This window comes from Geotrypetes seraphini, chromosome 1 (genome assembly GCF_902459505.1).
Source record: "Geotrypetes seraphini chromosome 1, aGeoSer1.1, whole genome shotgun sequence".
Lineage (NCBI taxonomy): Eukaryota > Metazoa > Chordata > Amphibia > Gymnophiona > Dermophiidae > Geotrypetes > Geotrypetes seraphini.
In genome coordinates this window covers 440368493-440386339 of record NC_047084.1, presented here as the reverse complement: position 1 = coordinate 440386339, position 17847 = coordinate 440368493, and the positions used below count along the sequence as shown (strand labels likewise).

Here is a 17847-nt window from a genome sequence, read left to right as displayed (position 1 = left end):
TATAATCACAAAACAGAAAATAAAATTAATTTTTCTACCTTTTGTTGTCTGGTTATATTTCAAATCTTGTTGGTCCAAGGCTCTGGTTTTCTTCTGATAACTTGCTTGCCAGGGTCTCCTTCTTTCTTCTTTCTGTGTGCTAACCATCCATCTGCCAACTCTGTCCTCCCTTTCCATTTCCCTTCCCTCCCCAGGAAGTCTGGTATCTTTCCTTTTTTTCATCTCCCTCCACAGATCCACCTTTTCTTAACTATCCTTTCATCCGGCATCTCTCCCTCCTTCCCCACCACCCCAGAGTCCACCATCTCTCCCTTTCTTTTCCCAATTACCCTCCTATCCAGTATCTCTATCCCTCCTCCACACCATCCCTTGTGTCCAATTTCTCTCCCTTTCAGTTCCTTCCCTCCCTAAATCCCATGGTCCATCATTTCTCTCCCTCTCCTCTATTTTCAGACCCATTATTTCTTCATCCCCCCCCCAAAGTTTGGCATATGCACGTCTCTTTGAACACCCCCTTCCCTCCATGTACTTCTAAACCAGGGTCCCCCCCAAAGGCTTGTCCCCCCTTAAAGGTCTGCCTGTCCCCCCTTGAAGGCCTGCACCCCCCTTGAAGGCCTGTCCCATCCCCTTGTAGGCCTGTCCCCCCCTTGAAGGCCTGTCCCTCCCCCTTGTAGGCCTGTCCCCCCACCTTGAAGACCTGCCTGCCTGTCCCCCCCCTTGAAGGCCTGTCCCCCCTCTTGAAGGTGTGCACCCCCCGAAGGCCTGCACCCCCCTGAAGGCCTGTCCCCCCCTTGTAGGCCTGTCCCCCCCTTGAAGGCCTGCCTGCCCCCCCCTTGAAGGCCTGTCCCCCCCCTTGAAGGCCTGTCTGCCTGTCACCCCCCTCCCCCTTGAATGCCTGCCTGCCTGCCTGCCCACCCGCCCCACCCCGAAGGACCGCTCGCCCCCCTGGCCTCCCCGCACCACCTATGAAGCAGCACTACCTATGCTCCCGGCCTTGCCATTCAGTCCCCACCACCACCACCACCCCCGAAGGACCGCTTGCCCCACTGACCTTCTTGCACCACCTATGAAGCAGCCGCAGCAGGATCGCGACGTCAGCTATCCCTGCGCTGCTTAGGCGCTGCTTCCTGCGCCGTGTTCCCGCCCCTCCTCTGATGTCAGAGGAGGGGCGGGACCGTGGCGCAGGAAGCAGCGCCCAAGCAGCTCAGGGATAGCTGACCTCGCGATCCTGCTGCTTGCTGCTTCACAGGTGGTGCAGGAAGGTCAGTGGGGCGAGTGGTCCTTCAGGGGTGTGGGGGGACTGAACGGCAAGGCCGGGAGCACCCCTTCAGGGCTGGCACCCGGGGCGGACCGCCCCTCCCGCCCCCCCCTTGGTACGCCACTGAATATATTCATAAATGATCTAGAAACAGGCACGAAGTGTGAGATAATAAAATTTGCGGACGATACAAAACTATTTAGTGGAGCTGGGACTAAAGAGGAATGCGAAGAATTGCAAAGGGACTTGAACAAACTGGGGGAATGGGCGGCGAGATAGCAGATGAAGTTCAACGTTGAGAAATGTAAAGTATTGCATGTGGGAAACAGAAACCCGAGGTACAACTATACGATGGGAGGGATATTATTGAATGAGAGTAACCAAGAAAGGGACTTGGGGGTAATGGTGGACATGACAATGAAGCCGACGGCACAGTGCGCAGCAGCCGCTAAGAAAGCAAATAGAATGCTAGGCATAATCAAGAAGGGTATTACAACAAGGACAAAAGAAGTTATCCTGCCATTGTATCGGGCGATGGTGCGTCCGCATCTGGAATACTGCGTCCAATATTGGTCTCCGTACCTTAAGAAGGATATGGCGTTACTTGAGAGGGTTCAGAGGAGAGCGACACGTTTGATAAAAGGAATGGAAAACCTCTCATACGCTGAGAGATTGGAGAAACTGGGTCTCTTTTCCCTGGAGAAGAGGAGACTTAGAGGGGATATGATATAGACTTATAAGATCATGAAGGGCATAGAGAGAGTAGAGAGGGACAGATTCTTCAAACTTTTGAAAAATAAAAGAACAAGAGGACACTTGGAAAAGTTGAAAGGGGACAGATTCAAAATGAATGCTAGGAAGTTCTTCTTTACCCAACGAGTGGTGGACACCTGGAATGCGCTTCCAGAGGGCATAATAGGGCAGGGTACAGTACAGGGGTTTAAGAAAGGATTGGACAATTTCCTGCTGGAAAAGGGGATAGAGGGGTATAAATAGAGGATTACTGCACAGGTCCTGGACCTGTTGGGCCGCCGCGTGAGCGGACTGCTGGGCATGATGGACCTCAGGTCTGACCCAGCGGAGGCATTGCTTATGTTCTTATGTTCTTATGATTCTAGGCAGATTAAAAAACATAAAAGCTGGTCATTTCCAGGAATTACAAAAATATAGACGATCCCATTTTATATAAGTTTCAAGTTTCAAGTTTAATGGTTCTTTTGATTAATCGCTTAATCATAATTCTAAGCTATGAACAATTTAAAATACATTCAGTGGGAAACAATACAGTACAAACTTTAAACAATAACATAGGGTTAAAAAATAGCTCATCATATTCATAACATAAGGCAAAAAGGGGATGCAAAATACAATTCAAGATAGAAAAGCAGAACAAAAAAGGAAAAGTACACGAAGGAAACAAATAAAAGCATAATATAATACAATAAAATCATTGGCCTAAGGATTATTAGATTAAATACCAAAGGCATCTTTAAAAAGAAATGTTTTTAGATTACTTTTGAATTTTCCCAGATCATGCTCCTTTCGTAAATAAATTGGAAGGGCGTTCCAAGTCTGTGGAGCGGTTACCGAAAAAATAAACTGCCGTCTTGTATTGATAATCTTAAGCGAAGGAATAGTTAGTAAATTTTGTTCATTAGATCTTAAAGCTCTGTTTGGATAGTATGGAATTAATAATTTATATATAAATGCTGGAGTTTTATTGAGAAGAGACTTAAAGGTGAGCAAGCAAAGTTTATATGTTATCCGATGAATAACTGGAAGCCAATGCGCATTTTTTAAAAGAGGTGTAACATGATCAAACTTTCTAGATTTGGTTATAAGTTTAATGGAAACCATAGTCTAGAACAGGGGCGTCCAAACTCGGCCCTCACCAGGTCAGATTTTCAGGATTTCCCAAATGAATATGCATGTGATCTATTTGCATACAATGGAAGCAGTGCATGCAAATAGATTTCATGCAAATTCATTGAGAAAATTCAGAAAACCTGACTAGATTGCAGCCCTTGACCGATGTTAGATCGTCCAAGTATCGATTTAGGCCACTTTTTGGACATTTTTAAAAATTATTATTATGAGCCCCTTAAGGTTTAGTTTAGTTTTCGTTTTGTTTTCAATCGCTATGCAGAAGTAATCATGGGAAACAGACAGATGATTTGAGTGTAGGGTGAAAATAAGTGGACGAATCATCAGCAATCTGAGATATGGAGATGATACTACCCTGCTAGCAGAGAGTGACAAGGACCTCAAGAAGTTGATCCTGAAGCTGAAAGAAGAAAAGCAAGAAGATGGGACTTTACCTGAACATCAAGTAGACCAAAATCATGACTATCGTCAAAAAGAAAGTCCACATAGAGATTAACAATGAAGAAATAGAAGTGGTTAACAGCTTCATTTTCCTTGGGTCCCTCATTGATCACAGTGGTGGTTTGACAGCAGAGATCAAGCATTAACTAAAACTAGGGCATATGGCCATGGTGAGCTTGGACCAAATATGGAAGTGCAAGAACGTCTCAGTCACCATCAAAAAAAGACTGATCACTGCCATTGTGTTCCCAATCACGACATATGGCTGTGAGACATGGATATTCACGAAAGTAGACAGAAGAAAAATTGATGCCTTCCTAGCTAGGATCACCAACAAAGATGTTCTTGATCATATAAATCCAGAGTTGCTCATGGAAGGCAAGATTACCAGAAAGAAACTGCCCTACTTTGGACATTTGATGAGGGCAAATTCACTACAAAAGGAGTTGGTACCCAGAATGGTCAGTGGTAAAAGGAAGCCGGGGAGACCAATAGCCTGTTGGCTGGATACCATCTAGAATGACATGGGAATGAACATCAAACAATAGAAAAAAGCTGTGGGAAAACAAGGAAGCATGGCGAGGACTAGCCTACAGAGTATCCAGGGTCGGACATGACTGAATGAATAGTAGCATGTATTAAACATTAGTATGATTGAAAAACATGAAAACAGCCCAGTCATATAGATTATATGATTCTCATTTAAACTAATTCCAGAAGGGATACATAATGATATTCAAACTATAACTCCTTATCTAAGTTTAAGTGCAAACACTTATGCCAGCTCTGGAATTTGAGCAACTGATAGAATAACAATGTCAATTAAGTCCATATAATTGGCTGTTGATTGGAGTTAACAGCCAATTATTGGTCTGAGTTACACATGCAACTGATCTTATTCTATAACTTGAGTGTGAAATTTTGCATGCTAATCAGAAATATGAACGCAGTAGTTTATAGAATTAGGTGAGAACTTACAAAATACTGTAAAGCCTGGGCACATACATTTGTACCTGCTATTAACATCTCCTACAGGTGTACACCTATTTTGTGTTAGTATTCTGTAATGGAATCTTGGTGCCTGGATGTCCTGTCACATTGTATTAAGTATTGCCATGATTTTTGACTTCTTTCATGCTCCCCTACTGGTGGTTGTGCAGTGATAGTCCTATTATGTCATGATCTAAAATGTACTGTCATGCTCTACATTACGATACTCTGTTCAACTTTATTATGTACACCCTGTTATGCCTTATTATGTATAACAAGCAATTAGTAACTCATAACTGGCTTAAATTAAAATTAAGTGGGTAGTAGGTGCCTAACTCTGAAGCCACGTACCACTTTCAGATAGGTACCTAGTCCATTGTTAAAAACAGCAAACCTTTTTTGTGACACCAAGCAATGGACTTTGTAAAAGAAGTTTAAACAAGTTTAACTTAAATTTATTTGAAAAGCTGACTTTATGGAGTAACACAAAGCACATAAGTAAAAAGTAAAATTAAGAAAAAATAAAAATAAAAACAAAGAGAAAAGGGTTTACTGGTGGATGTGCAGTGATAGTCCTATTATGTCATGATCTAAAATGCACTGTCATGCTCTACATTACGATACCCTGTTCAACTTTATTATGCATACCCTGTTATGCCTTATTATGTATAACCTATTATGCTTTATTATGTATGTAAACTTGTAACCCGTTCTGAGCTCTTCTGGGAGGATGGGATATAAATCTAAATAAATAAATAAATGTTATTATAGAATTCCCATTCGATGCACTATATCTAGATACCCACTTATAAATTTTCCCCCTAAATGGGTACCTCTAGTAGACTAGGCAGCATATTCAGAATCAATAAACTATATACTATAAACTACCTGAGGTCCCCCTAGTCTTTGTATTTTTGGAAAGGATGAAGAATCGATTCACTCTTACCTGTTCCACACCACTCAGGATTTTGTAGACCTCAATCATATCCCTCCATAACCATCTCTTTTCTAAGTTGGAGAGCCCCCAACCTCTTTAGTCTTTCCTCATATCATTTTGGTCACTCTTCTTTGAACCTTTTCTAATTTCACTATATCTTTTTTGAGGTATAGCAACTAAAACTTTCCACAATGCTCAAGTTAAGAATGCACCATTGAACAATACAGAGGCATTATAAAATTGTTGGCCTTATTTACCATCCCTTTCCTAATCATTCCTAGCATTCTACTTGTTGTTTTGTTTTTTTTTTGCCTCATCCGCTCACTGGACATAATATTTCAGTGTAGTGTCTATAGTGACACCCAGATCTTTTTCCTGGGTGCTGACTCTTAAGGTGGACCCTAGTATCAGGTAACTATGATTTGGATTATTCATCCTGATGGGCATTATTTTATATTTGTCCGCATTAAATTCCATCTGCCAATAGTATGTTACTCAGGATCACAATGAATACTGAGAGGAGGAATGGAGGGAGTTGCAGAATTTAGATACTGTTTTCTTTGATTCTCAGCCAATTGCTCTAACCAAGAGGCCACACCTCTTTTCTTTGAAGTGTTGTCCCCCATAAAAGAAGTTTACTCAACATAAAAGAAGTTTACTCAACTCCCATCTTTTAGGTTATTCTGCTAAGTTCACCTTGATCCACAGTTCTGTTCAGTTAACCTTCCATTCCCTTTCTCTTTTATTATTGATACAGCACTTAATCCTAGCCAAAAGGCTGACAAGTTGTATGTTCCATTCAGTCAAGCAATAGAGATAACCATTTGATTCAGGTGCAATATTAATAACAGCTATTGCTGAGTCAGCCTTTCTATTCTTCCTGGTTCATTCTACAGCATTCATCCACTGGGTTTTATCTTAGAGAGAACAGCTTCTGCAGCTGATGTAAAGTTATACATTTAAGTGTGACATTCAACCATTCAACAGATCTGTAGATGCATATCTCTTGTCAATCACACTTAGGTGTCTATTACAGAATTGTGCCTAACTTAAAACTTATTGCAGCAGCATCACATTCCAATCCCCTATAAAAGTTCCTACTCAGATCCTCAGCGACAAAATCATTTCATTACATAGAGATTTATATGTCAAATCGTCACTGGATCTTATGTAACCATTTCACCATATTAGGCATCATTTAGTTAGTGTAAATTTACTTTTTAAAAAAATACCTCAATTAAATAGTTTTTAGTCAGTACTTAGCTTTATAATGTGGTCTCAAACAGGGTCAGTTTTGCCCCCGAAGAGGAAATCTAAAGTGCAAATTTGGAGAAGGATTTTAACTTAAAACTTAAGCACTTGTAATGCAGGCCAGAGTTTCAAAGGTCTAGATTATAGGTGGCATGGCACAAGTATCAGGTATAAAGTTAAATGTATGGCTTATGCATTAAACAATCAATAGTGATGCCTAACACAAATAAAGTTAAGGGCTCTTTTTACTAAGGTGCGCTAGTGTTTTTAGCGCAGGCACAAGATTAATGCGCGCTAGCTGAAAAATTACCGCCTGCTTAAAAGGAGGTGGTAGCGGCTAGTGCACTATAACCAGTAGCGTGCCTTTGCAAAATGAGCCGTAAACGAATACGATATTTATTGAATAAGATATCCTTTGCAAAACATTCCCACATAGCTTTCTAGGTATTAGTCTAAGTTCCCTCAAATAAATTTCCTACACTGCATGTATCACTGAGGATCATCCAAAGAGTCCAAAGGTCCAAAGAGTGATCTTGCAGCACACATGAAAATTAAGCATTCCCTCTCCTGTACCCTTATGCTTATCATCTGCAATGCCGCATAACTCTAATTTATCATTTCTCTTCTATTCTAGATTTTGTGTTTGTTCTTTTGGAAACAGGTTACTATAGTCGGTAATTCAAGCCTCACTGCGCTAGTGAAAAGTCTTGCTGCAATATTGTGACTAAGCAGTTCATATCTTGAGTTCAGAAGGCAGAAATTATAAATAGATTTGAAGGTTGCAATCAAGTTTTCAAAAAGACCTCTTATTGTAATTATTGTTTTTAATTCCAGATTCCCCAGTGTACTGGAAAGAAATTGGATTTCCGTGTTAAATGTGGTAAACATATTCTATTGCAATCTTTCAGCAGATGTACTGTATTAGAGTGTTACAGCATGGTTGAGTAAAATAAAGGTGGTGAATTGGCAGACGATATATGGCCATGCCTAGAAGTTTTTCAGTGCACTGTCAATATGATATGAAGCAACCAATCATGGAATAGTCGATTTAACCATGACAACATTATAGGGTCTCATTAGAATGGCATGAAAAAGGTGCTCTTTACTTTAAAAGCAAAACTCCATTTTCTACTCCTGGAATACTTAAAAAAAATATGTTTCTCTAAATTCCACGAAACACATTTAGGGGTCCTTTTACAAAGCTATGGTAAGCACTAATGCGTGCTTACTGAACTTAAAAAGGCTTACCAAGAGGACGCAGCAAGGCATCTCATGGTAATATCCTGATATGCACATGCTATTAACTCACTAAAAATTAGTCTATTTTTTGGTCAGGGGGCACATCTGGGGGGGGAGAGTGGGTGTTTCTGTGCTAGTCAGCACAGTCACATTCACTGGCGAAGTAAGGGGTGTAGGGGGGGGGCAGCCCGCTCTGGGCGTGGTCTTTGTAAAGGGCGCAGGTACTGTCCTTCTCTGTGCCCTCTCTCCTTCCTGAACCCCCCCCCCCCCTTTATAACACATCTGTTCGTGCTGTTGCTCTCGCCTGGAAAATTAAAAAGGGAAGGGAGAAGGGAAGGGGCTGCACGCTGCAGGGGGGATCAGGAAGGAGCGGGGAGGTGGTGAAGAGGGCGGGGAGGGGCACCATTTACCCTCGCTGTGCCACTGGCCACATTGCCACATGCTAATTAGCATGTAATTAGCGTGCAAGCCTTTAGGCCCTGATTCTATAAATGACGCCTAAAGCTACGTGCCTAGATTGGCACATATATCCAATCCAGGCACCCTGCTTAATTATTTTAAAAGTTTAATCAACACTGATAACAAGCAATTAGCAACTCATAGCTGGCTTAAATTAAAATTAAGTGGGTAGTAGGTGCCTAACTCGGAAGGCACGTACCACTTTCAGGTAGGTACCTAGTCAATTGTTAACAACAGCAAACCTTTTTTGTGCCACCAAGCAATGGACTTTGTAAAAGAAGTTTAAACAAGTTTAACTTAAATTTATTTGAAAAGCTGACATTATGGAGTAACACAAAGCATATAAGTAAAAAGCAAAATTAAGAGAAAATAAAAATAAAACAAAGAGAAAAGGGTTTACTGGTGGATGTGCAGTGATAGACCAAGGGGGATGCATTTTGCAGCGTGTCCCCATTTGCGATTCCTTTACATGAGGGTTCTGAGCACTCCTAAGGTAATTAATAAAAAAATTTTAATTGAAATCTTGCACAAAGATTTAAAAGGGAATCTGTGTTAAATTTTGTTTGGCCAAGAAAACCCTGGCATAATTAAAGTGTGTTTAAGACTGACGGGCAATCCTATAAACAGTGCCTAACTTAAGATTGATGTGCACTAAATGCTGAATTCCTAGGCACCTATAATTTAAGGACCATTTACAGAATCAGGCCCTTAGACCTGGATTCTGTAACCAGTGCCATTATCAGAAAACGCCTTAAAAGCAGCTGCCAATCTCGTGTCAATCATGCAATGGTGCCAGGTACAGAATCGTGCCTCCCCAAGCATTTTAGGACGCCTAACACCACTTCCAGAATTAGTCATACCCACAGTGGCATTAGGTGGCCTAAAGTGCCACTAGGCACCTTGAAACTCAGTTAAAAACATCATTTCCACTGTGTTTTTTAACCGAACTTGGGTGCCTACTGGCACTTAAAAAAGAACATAAGAATTGCCACTGCTGGGTCAGACCTGTGGTCCATCGTGCCCAGCAGTCCGCTCCCGCGGCAGTCCCCAGGACAAAGACCAGTGCCCTAACTGACACCAGTCCTACCTGCGTACGCTCCGGTTCAGCAGGAACTTATCTAACTTTGTCTTGAATCCCTGGAGGGTGTTTTCCCCTATAACAACCTCTGAAAGAGCGTTCCAGTTTTCCACCACTCTCTGGGTGGTGAAGAACTTTCTTATGTTTGTACGGAATCTATCCCCTTTTGATTTTAGAGAGTGCCCTCTCGTTCTCCCTACCTTGGAGAAGGTGATCAATCTGTCCTTATCTACTAAATCTATTCCCTTCAGTATTTTGAATGTTTCGATAATGTCCCCTCTCAGTCTCCTCTTTTCAAGGGAGAAGAGACCCAGTTTCTCTAATCTCTCGCTGTACGGCAACTCCTCTAGCCCCTTTACCATTTTAGTCGCTCTTCTCTGGACCCTTTCGAATAGTACCGTGTCCTTCTTCATGTACAGCGACCAGTGCTGATCACAGTATTCCAGGTGAGGGCGTACCATGGCCCGGTACAGCGGCATGATAACCTTCACTGATCTGTTCGTGATCCCCTTCTTAATCATTCCTAGCATTCTGTTCACCCTTTTCGCCGCCACCACACATTGCGTGGACGGCTTCATCGACCTGTCGACCAGTACTCCCAAGTCTTTCTCCTGGGGGGGGGGGGGGGGGGGGCGGGTCTCTCCAAGTACAGCCCCAGACATCCTGTATTTGTGTATAAGATTTTTGTTACCGACATGCATCACCTTACACTTATCCACGTTGAACCTCATTTGCCATGTCACGGCCCATTTCTCGAGCGTGTTTATGTCACGTTGCAGATCTTTGCAGTCCTCCTGCGTCTTCACTACTTTGACGCTCTTTAAAGAATCAAGGCCTTAATGCCTAGAAAATGGGTGGCAATAAGGGTCCACGCGTTATTGGTCATGTATTAATGCTTAAAATAGAAAATTTGCCCATTTTCCAGCAGTGGCAAAAAACAGACAAAGCAGGCCGGAAAGACTTACATAAGTCTCATGGGACCCTCAACCACCAGAGTCCTGCCTCTTTTGAGGTACAGTGTCGGGGGGAGGGGGGGCATGCATCAAGCATTAATCCTGAATCTGCACAGACTAATCTTTTTTTTTTTTTTTTTTGAGGGAGTGTGTCAGGGGCGGTGAGGCCCGGATTTCATAAACAGCACCGTTACCGGCAGCTGCCTTAAAAATGGCCACTGATCGCGTGTCAATCACACAATGGCACCATTTTCAGAATCACGACTATGTGGAAGATAGGCGTCAGAAATGTAGGCCAAGGTTTCAAAGGCCTACATTTCCGGCGCCTATCTTCCATTAGAATCACATCCACGTAGGCGCTGTATGATGCCTAATGCCACTTCTGCTGTTTACCGTGCCTACAGTGCTGTTAGGCATTGTAAAGCTCCTACGTGGACGGGATATCATCAGCCTTTTAGAAGACGCCCTTCGGCGCCTCCATTTACAAAAAAAAAAAGAAAGCGGTTTAATTGGTTTTTAATTGGCACAACCATAAGAACATAAGAATTGCCGCTGCTGAGTCAGACCAGTGGTCCATCGTACCCAGCAGTCCGCTCCCACGGTGGCCCTTAGGTCAAAGACCAGTGCCCTAAATGAGTCTAGCCTTACCTGCGTACGTTCAGGTTCAGCAGGAACTTGTCTAACCAATTAATGAATGGATTAAACCAATTAAACCCAAATAAGTTAGGCATTGGAAAGGCATCTACCGCCATCTAACTTACAATGCACTATCAATAATTTGGGCCTGAGTGGAAATTCCTGTGTTAACCAGTTAGTGCACTTAGATTACCATGTGCTAACGTGTTAGTGCATTGATTCTGTAAGAGCCCTTGCCACCTATAAAATGGATGGTGGCAAGTGTTCACGTAGCCCCCCCAAAAAAATAATAATAATAACCATGTGCTAATGGTAACAGTGCATGGCCATTAATAAAAAGAATGGGGGGAAAAAAGCCATCTTTGTGGCTGTGGTAAAATTGGCCTTATCACACACGAAAGATTCCTGTAAGGGCACTCTAAGGCCACCTTTTTTTTACTGTAGTGTAGTAAAGTGATCCTTACGTTTGCCAGGTGCTCCTGAAATCCCTAGTTTCAATAAAGCGCTCCAAACGTATTAGAATTTTATTTTCTAAGATTGTTTGTCATAGTACTAGTTTCACGCTTGTCTGCAATTGCTTCTAGAGTTTCATATCACAGGGAATCTTTTTCTAGGAGGTGACAGTGGATTCCAAATACGATAAACAGCAGATGGAATCATTGTTGCCCTTTGTTGGCTCAGTTCACCCTCAGAGAAGTAGCTTTGTCCTCTCCCATTAACATTCTCAGATTTAAGCCACTGTGATTAGTAAGTTGGAAACTATAACGTACCAAGGCTACATTAGTCTGTCACTAACGAGAAGTGATTGCAGACTTAGGTTCTATGCGTACATACTTAGGGCTCCTTTTTTAACGCACATGGGATTTTAGTGCGCGCTAAACCAATGCTACACTTTTAGAACTAATGCCAGCTCAATGCTCTATAAGTACATACTTAGGGCTCCTTTTTTAGCATATATAGGATTTTAGCGCACGCTAAACCCACGCTATGCTTCTAGAACTAATGCCAGCTTAATGCTGGCGTTAAGGTCTAGCGCATGGGCCAATTCAGCACACGCTATTCTGCGTGTTAAAACTCTAACACACTTTTGTAAAAGGAGCCCTTAGTCATACTGAAAACAGGGCCTGAGGTGTAATGGATTTATCATAGTCTTGTATATGATAAAACAAACACTAAATCATACCTTTAAACACTTACCAATAAAAATAAATAAACAACAAGCGAAAAACAAATTCTGATCAATAAACTCTGTTATATTTGGATTTCTTCTACAGTGCCCAGGTCAATCGTCCTTAACCTCTTAAGACATTATTTTGTCCTTTGTATCCTTTGTATTTTACAATATACTATAGTTTGATGTTTGGAGAAAATTTGTTGGTTTTTTTTTCAACTTTATAAAGCCTTCTTTCAAGACAGATTTCTACCAGAGAAATCTAATTGATTCATTATATCCTGGGTAGATGATCCAGCAAGTGAACATTTTTAATTTAGTTGTTAGCAAGAAAATAAGAGACATTTATTTTGCCAGAGTTTAAAGGAAATAGTTTTGCGTCAGGCAAACATTGTTTTATCACTCTAATTCTGACTTATCAGCCCAGCACTTTTATCAGCATTCCTGGCTGATGGGAACCTCTAGGTTACAAGCATTATCTCTGATTTACCCCCATGGCATAAGATGCAGATTGGAAGAGGAAGCATCAATTAGGATGACAGCTGCTATTATGAGATTCTATAAAGGAGGCCTGTGCCGATTTCCGAACATCTGGCATAATGAATATTAAAGGCAAAAAAAATAAAAAAAAACACACCTAGAAAATATCCCACAGTCTCTTCTAAACAGCTGCAATAAATAAACAGAAACACAGTTATACCCAAGCAACTGAAAGGCTCTGAACCATCTTACCTGTTACGCTAGTTCTAAAAGTCCGATCCTTGCAAAGCTGTTGGCTGCACCGTGAAGTCAAAAGAAAGTATCTGTTCATGATACTCCCAGCTCGTCACAGATACCAGCATCTCTCACGGCCCCAGCGCTGAGCTGCTAGAAACAAATCTGCAACAAACAGAGATTTCTTCATTTTAATTGAAAAATGGTCAACCATGTCCCGAGACTAGAAAGCATTACTATTTAATCAATAGGTGCCTCATCATAAGGGAGGGGATATGAGCTAATAAATGTCTCCCAAAGTGCGGAATAATATGGAGGCTGCTGACTAAGAATTTTATGCTCCACTTGAGATTTCTATATGTGTTTATACGTGTGTGTATACAGTATATAACAAAATACACTTAATATAGCCATGACAAGACAGGCTGAGTTCCTGTTAAATGAATGATGGTAGTTGATTAGTAAGGATTGATAACTTCAAAGGATGAAGTCAGAAACAAATTCAGTTAATTTTTTTTTTGGGGGGAGGGGTAATTTTTAGACCTTCCTCTTGATTTGTAGAGTATTTGTGTGCATTTCACAAATTTCTGTTCAATAAAAATGTTTTAATATGTGAATTAAACAGAAAAACAAATAAAAAGAAGGGAGAGCGTGGTGCAGTGGTTTAAGCTACAGCCTCAGCACCCTGAGGTTGTGAGTTCAAACCCCACACTGCTCCTTGTGACCCTGGGTAAATCACTTAGGGCTCCTTTTACAAAGGTGTGCTAGGGCCTTAACGCGCTGAATAGCGTGCACTAAATTACCACGCGCGCTAGCCGCTACCGCCTCCTTTTGGGCAGGTGGTAGATTTTCAGCTAGCGCGCACTAATCCAGTGCGTGCGATGAAAACGCTAGCGCGCCTTCATAAAGGGAGCCCTTAATCGCCCCATTGCCCCAGGGCCCACCGGGCCAGACAAGGAAACATGCTTGAGTACCTGAATAAATTCATGTAAACAGTTCTGAGCTCCCCTGGGAGAACGGTACAGAAAATTGAATAAATAAATCAATAAAACACGGGCCCCAGAATTCAGCCAGCAGCGCTCAGCATTTTACTGAACACTGTCAGCATTAAACCTGGAAATTCGATTCCGGGCCACGTCCAGGCTTCGGCATTCAATTTACAGGTATACGGAGCTGGCGGAATCATAGCCAATTAAGGCCCTCTTTTACTAAGCTATGATAGAGGTTTCTACCACGACCTGGAGAACTAAAGGGCAAATTCTATAAAAAAGTGCCCAAAAGTTAGGCAACTACTTGGGCACTCTTCAGCACAATTCAAATAAAATTGGGTGCTGTTTAGTGAATCGCGCTGAGCAGCACCTATTTTGGAGGCGCCCAATAAAATAGGCCAGCTCTAGGGACAACTAAAAGTTAGGCGCCCACGCGAGCGCTTAAGCAAGCTTAAGAGCAGTGATTCTGTAAGAAGGCACCTAACACATAGCCACGCCCACTCCTAACATGCATAGCGCCTATTATTCTGAAGGCCACCTAAATTTTTAGAGGCGCCTTGTTACAGAATCGCGCTTTCTTGATAGGCGCCTAGGTTTCAATCGGTGCTGATTAAAAAGCTTAATGGGGCTTGTTCTTCAATTTAGAAAGGCGCCTATCAAGTTGGGCGCCTCCGAAATAGGTGCCTAACTTTAGGCGCTGGTTACAGAATTTGGGCCTAAATGCTCCGACACTCATAGGAATTCTGTGAGCATAGGAGCAGCGTCAGATCATTTATCACCCTGGGCCACAGTAGAAACCTCTACCGCAGTTTAATTAAAAGGGGGGTAAGTGCTATATTCGGCAATTAACTGGCTTTAAAGAACCATATAAAGACAAGACTGCATTTTATGCGACCCTATGTATGTGGTTATCTTAACCAGTTAAGTTCCGAATAATGGCACTTAACCAGCTAAGTGCCAACTTCACTCTCAGAATGCCCCAAAATAGCCAGTTTCAACTTGGAATGCTAATGGAGTATTTTTAGCAGTACTATCCAGTTAAGTGCCACTGAAAATATCTAGTTAGCCCCAGACAGATGATTTAAAAAAACAGGAGCTTCTCAGCTTTGTAAAATCAGTATTCAGACGTATATGTAATATACAGATCAAAGTGACAGTTTATACATGTCCAAAATGTGAACAGGCCTTGTAAAAGAACTTCTGTAACTTCTACATGCGCATTATATAGATATCCTAAAAACTAGATGTGGCTCAAGGACTGGATTGAGATTTATTTATTTTCAAAACTCTCTATGGGTACAATGTATACCTAGACTTGCACATGTTTTTGAGCTACTAAATTTTAATGCAAAATAATGTGTGTGCAATCTACACGTGCTGTTTTTCTCCTCCGGCCTAACCATGCCTTGAGAATTTCTCTTCACAGTTTGGCAAAAAGTAAGTGTGGCGTAGAACAGTGGTTCCCAACCCTGTCCTGGAGGACCACCAGGCCAATCGGGTTTTCAGGCTAGCCCTAATGAATATGCATGAGAGAGATTTGCATATAAGGGAAGTGTCAGGCATGCAAAGTGTCATGGAAGTGTCATGTCTTCTCCATGCATATTCGTTAGGGCTAGCCTGAAAACCCGATTGGCTTGGTGGTCCTCCAGGACAGGGTTGGGAACCACTGGCGTAGAAGATTGCTCCTGTTTTTTGCCTGATTTAGGAACACATGTTTTTCAGACAGGGAATTACTAGCTGTATTAGCCTGAATAAATTAGTTTAAATATTGCCCGCCCAGATCATATTTTTCTGTCAGCTTTGAGGAGTGCAACTTATTTCCCTTGAACAACTGACGAAAATGTAGAAATGCAACAGTGTCTCGCAAACTTTATGAGCTGTGGAACACTAAAATGGCGGCCGCGGGCACCTGGAAATGCGTGGACGTCGCTGTGATGATGTCATGCGCATGTGTGACATCATCATGTCGAAATCAGCGCATGCCCCGATGCCCTTCAGACGGGGCCCTGAGCTACCAGTAGGGGGAGCTGAAAAAGAAGAGGTGCAGAGAGGAGGAGATACGCCAGGGTGGAGGAGAGGTGCCAGTGCTGGCTGACTGCCTACAGGATGTGACTCTCACCATAAGAGGCATGTCCTGTAGGCAGTCACCCAGCACTGGTACTTATCTTCCTCTCTTGGCATCTTGCGGCACACCTGCAATCTCGTGCAGCACACAGTTTGTGATACACTGAAATACCTCCATATAGAACATGCTTTTGAAATCAGGGGGATGAGGGGAGGAAGGTTTCCCACGTTTGGTACCAAAGATGAGATATTTTGAATAAATCAACCTTTCTTTATACAAAATTTTTAGATTTTCAAAGATTTACCCAGCAAAGGATCTTCTTCAGCTGAGAAGTTTCACAAAATCCAAATACCCCCTAATTCTATAAATTTGTGCTCACAGTTTTTCATTTAGCACACAAAGGGCTAGATTCACTAAGCAAACTGATTGTGTACCGATCGGTTTGCGAGCCCTTTGCAACCCAATTTCCCTCCTGCAGTATTTACTAACCTGTTTTGGGATCTGATTCCGATCCGCGCATGCAAAGGAGGGGAACTGCATGCAAAGTAGACAGGGACGCGATTCACTAAACAAATTTGCCGATTCGACTGTGCTGGCCGATCAACCCAAAAAGCGACTGCTGAGGACCAGTCGCTGAAGCCCTTTCCGACTGCCTTCTGCCGCCCTGCTCTCAGCCCTGTCAGCCCCGATCTCCTGCTTCCCTGATCTGCCTGCCTGCCTGCCCCGACTGTAGCTGCCCTGATCGCCTGCCTGCCCCGATCTGCCTGCTTGCCCTGATGCTGCCCTCATCGCCTGCCTGCCCCGACTCTCCCACCCTTCCCCGCAGTGTAAGCCCATGGTTTTAACCCGCAGGCTTTACAGTGGTTTAAAACCACGGGCTGCAAAAAAAGTTTTTTTAAAAAGTGCCACCCTTCGAGCCCTTGGTTTTAACCCAGACTGGAACAGAACAGAACAGACTGTAATGCAGCCCTACTTTAAACCCTTGGGTTAAAATCACGGGCTCACGAGTGTATGAGTCCACCCCGCCGCAGTACAGTCTTGTCGTAGCAGATGAGCTCCTGCAAGAGACCGCTGGGCAGAATGGAGCTGATGCACTAGCAGCACGGCCAAGAAGGCCTCGGCCTGGAACATTTAGGCTCATTTTCAAAAGAGAAAAATATCCCAAAAATGGCCTATCGTGACATTTGGATGTTTTGTTTGCTAGCATGTCCAAATTGCCATTTTCAAAAAACATTTTTAGATAGTTTTCTATACTGTTTTCCTGCAGTGTGTCTAAATCTCAAGGGGGTGTTTTTTGGGGTAGGTTTAGGGTGGACTTATGATTTGGAAGTTTTTCTGTGATAATGGAACATTGTAGATGTGGCTGCCTTCTCATCTGTTCTCTTACAGCATAGTGGCACACCAGGCTGCCTGCCTGGTCCCGCGCCGCTTCCCATGAGACCAGGCAGGCAACCTGGTGCACCGCTTTGCTGCGAGAGAACAGAAGAGAAGGCAGCTACATCTGCCGTTCTCTGCGGAAGCGGTGGGGAACAGGTAGCTAGCAACCCTTGTGTGCTGCTCTCAGCGAGTGAGGCACCAGAAGTTAAAAAAAAGGAACATGCGGGTGGGGCAGGAGGGGGAGGTGGAAGAGGGCTGGGGCCTGCCTGCTAATTGCCGCCTGCCTGGGGAGTGAGGAGATAGAGGCCGGGGCCTGCCTGCTGCCTGCCTGGGGCGGTAGGCCTGCCTCCCTCCCTACCTACCCGCCCTTCCCTACCTGCCTGCAAGCCACTAGGCCTGCCTGCC

The 17847-nt window shown here is 43.0% G+C and overlaps 1 protein-coding gene across 5 annotated transcripts in view; it reads right to left on the bottom strand.

The window, feature by feature from the left end:
- The window catches only part of LINGO2 (leucine rich repeat and Ig domain containing 2), a 2394831-nt gene that overhangs the window by 663226 nt on the left and 1713758 nt on the right, over positions 1-17847 (bottom strand). For all 5 annotated transcript variants that reach the window (XM_033919804.1, XM_033919821.1, XM_033919813.1 and 2 more), the window contains exon 9: positions 13030-13176. The gene's annotated coding sequence lies outside the window, so the exon portion shown is untranslated. The remainder of the gene's footprint in view (positions 1-13029; positions 13177-17847) is intronic.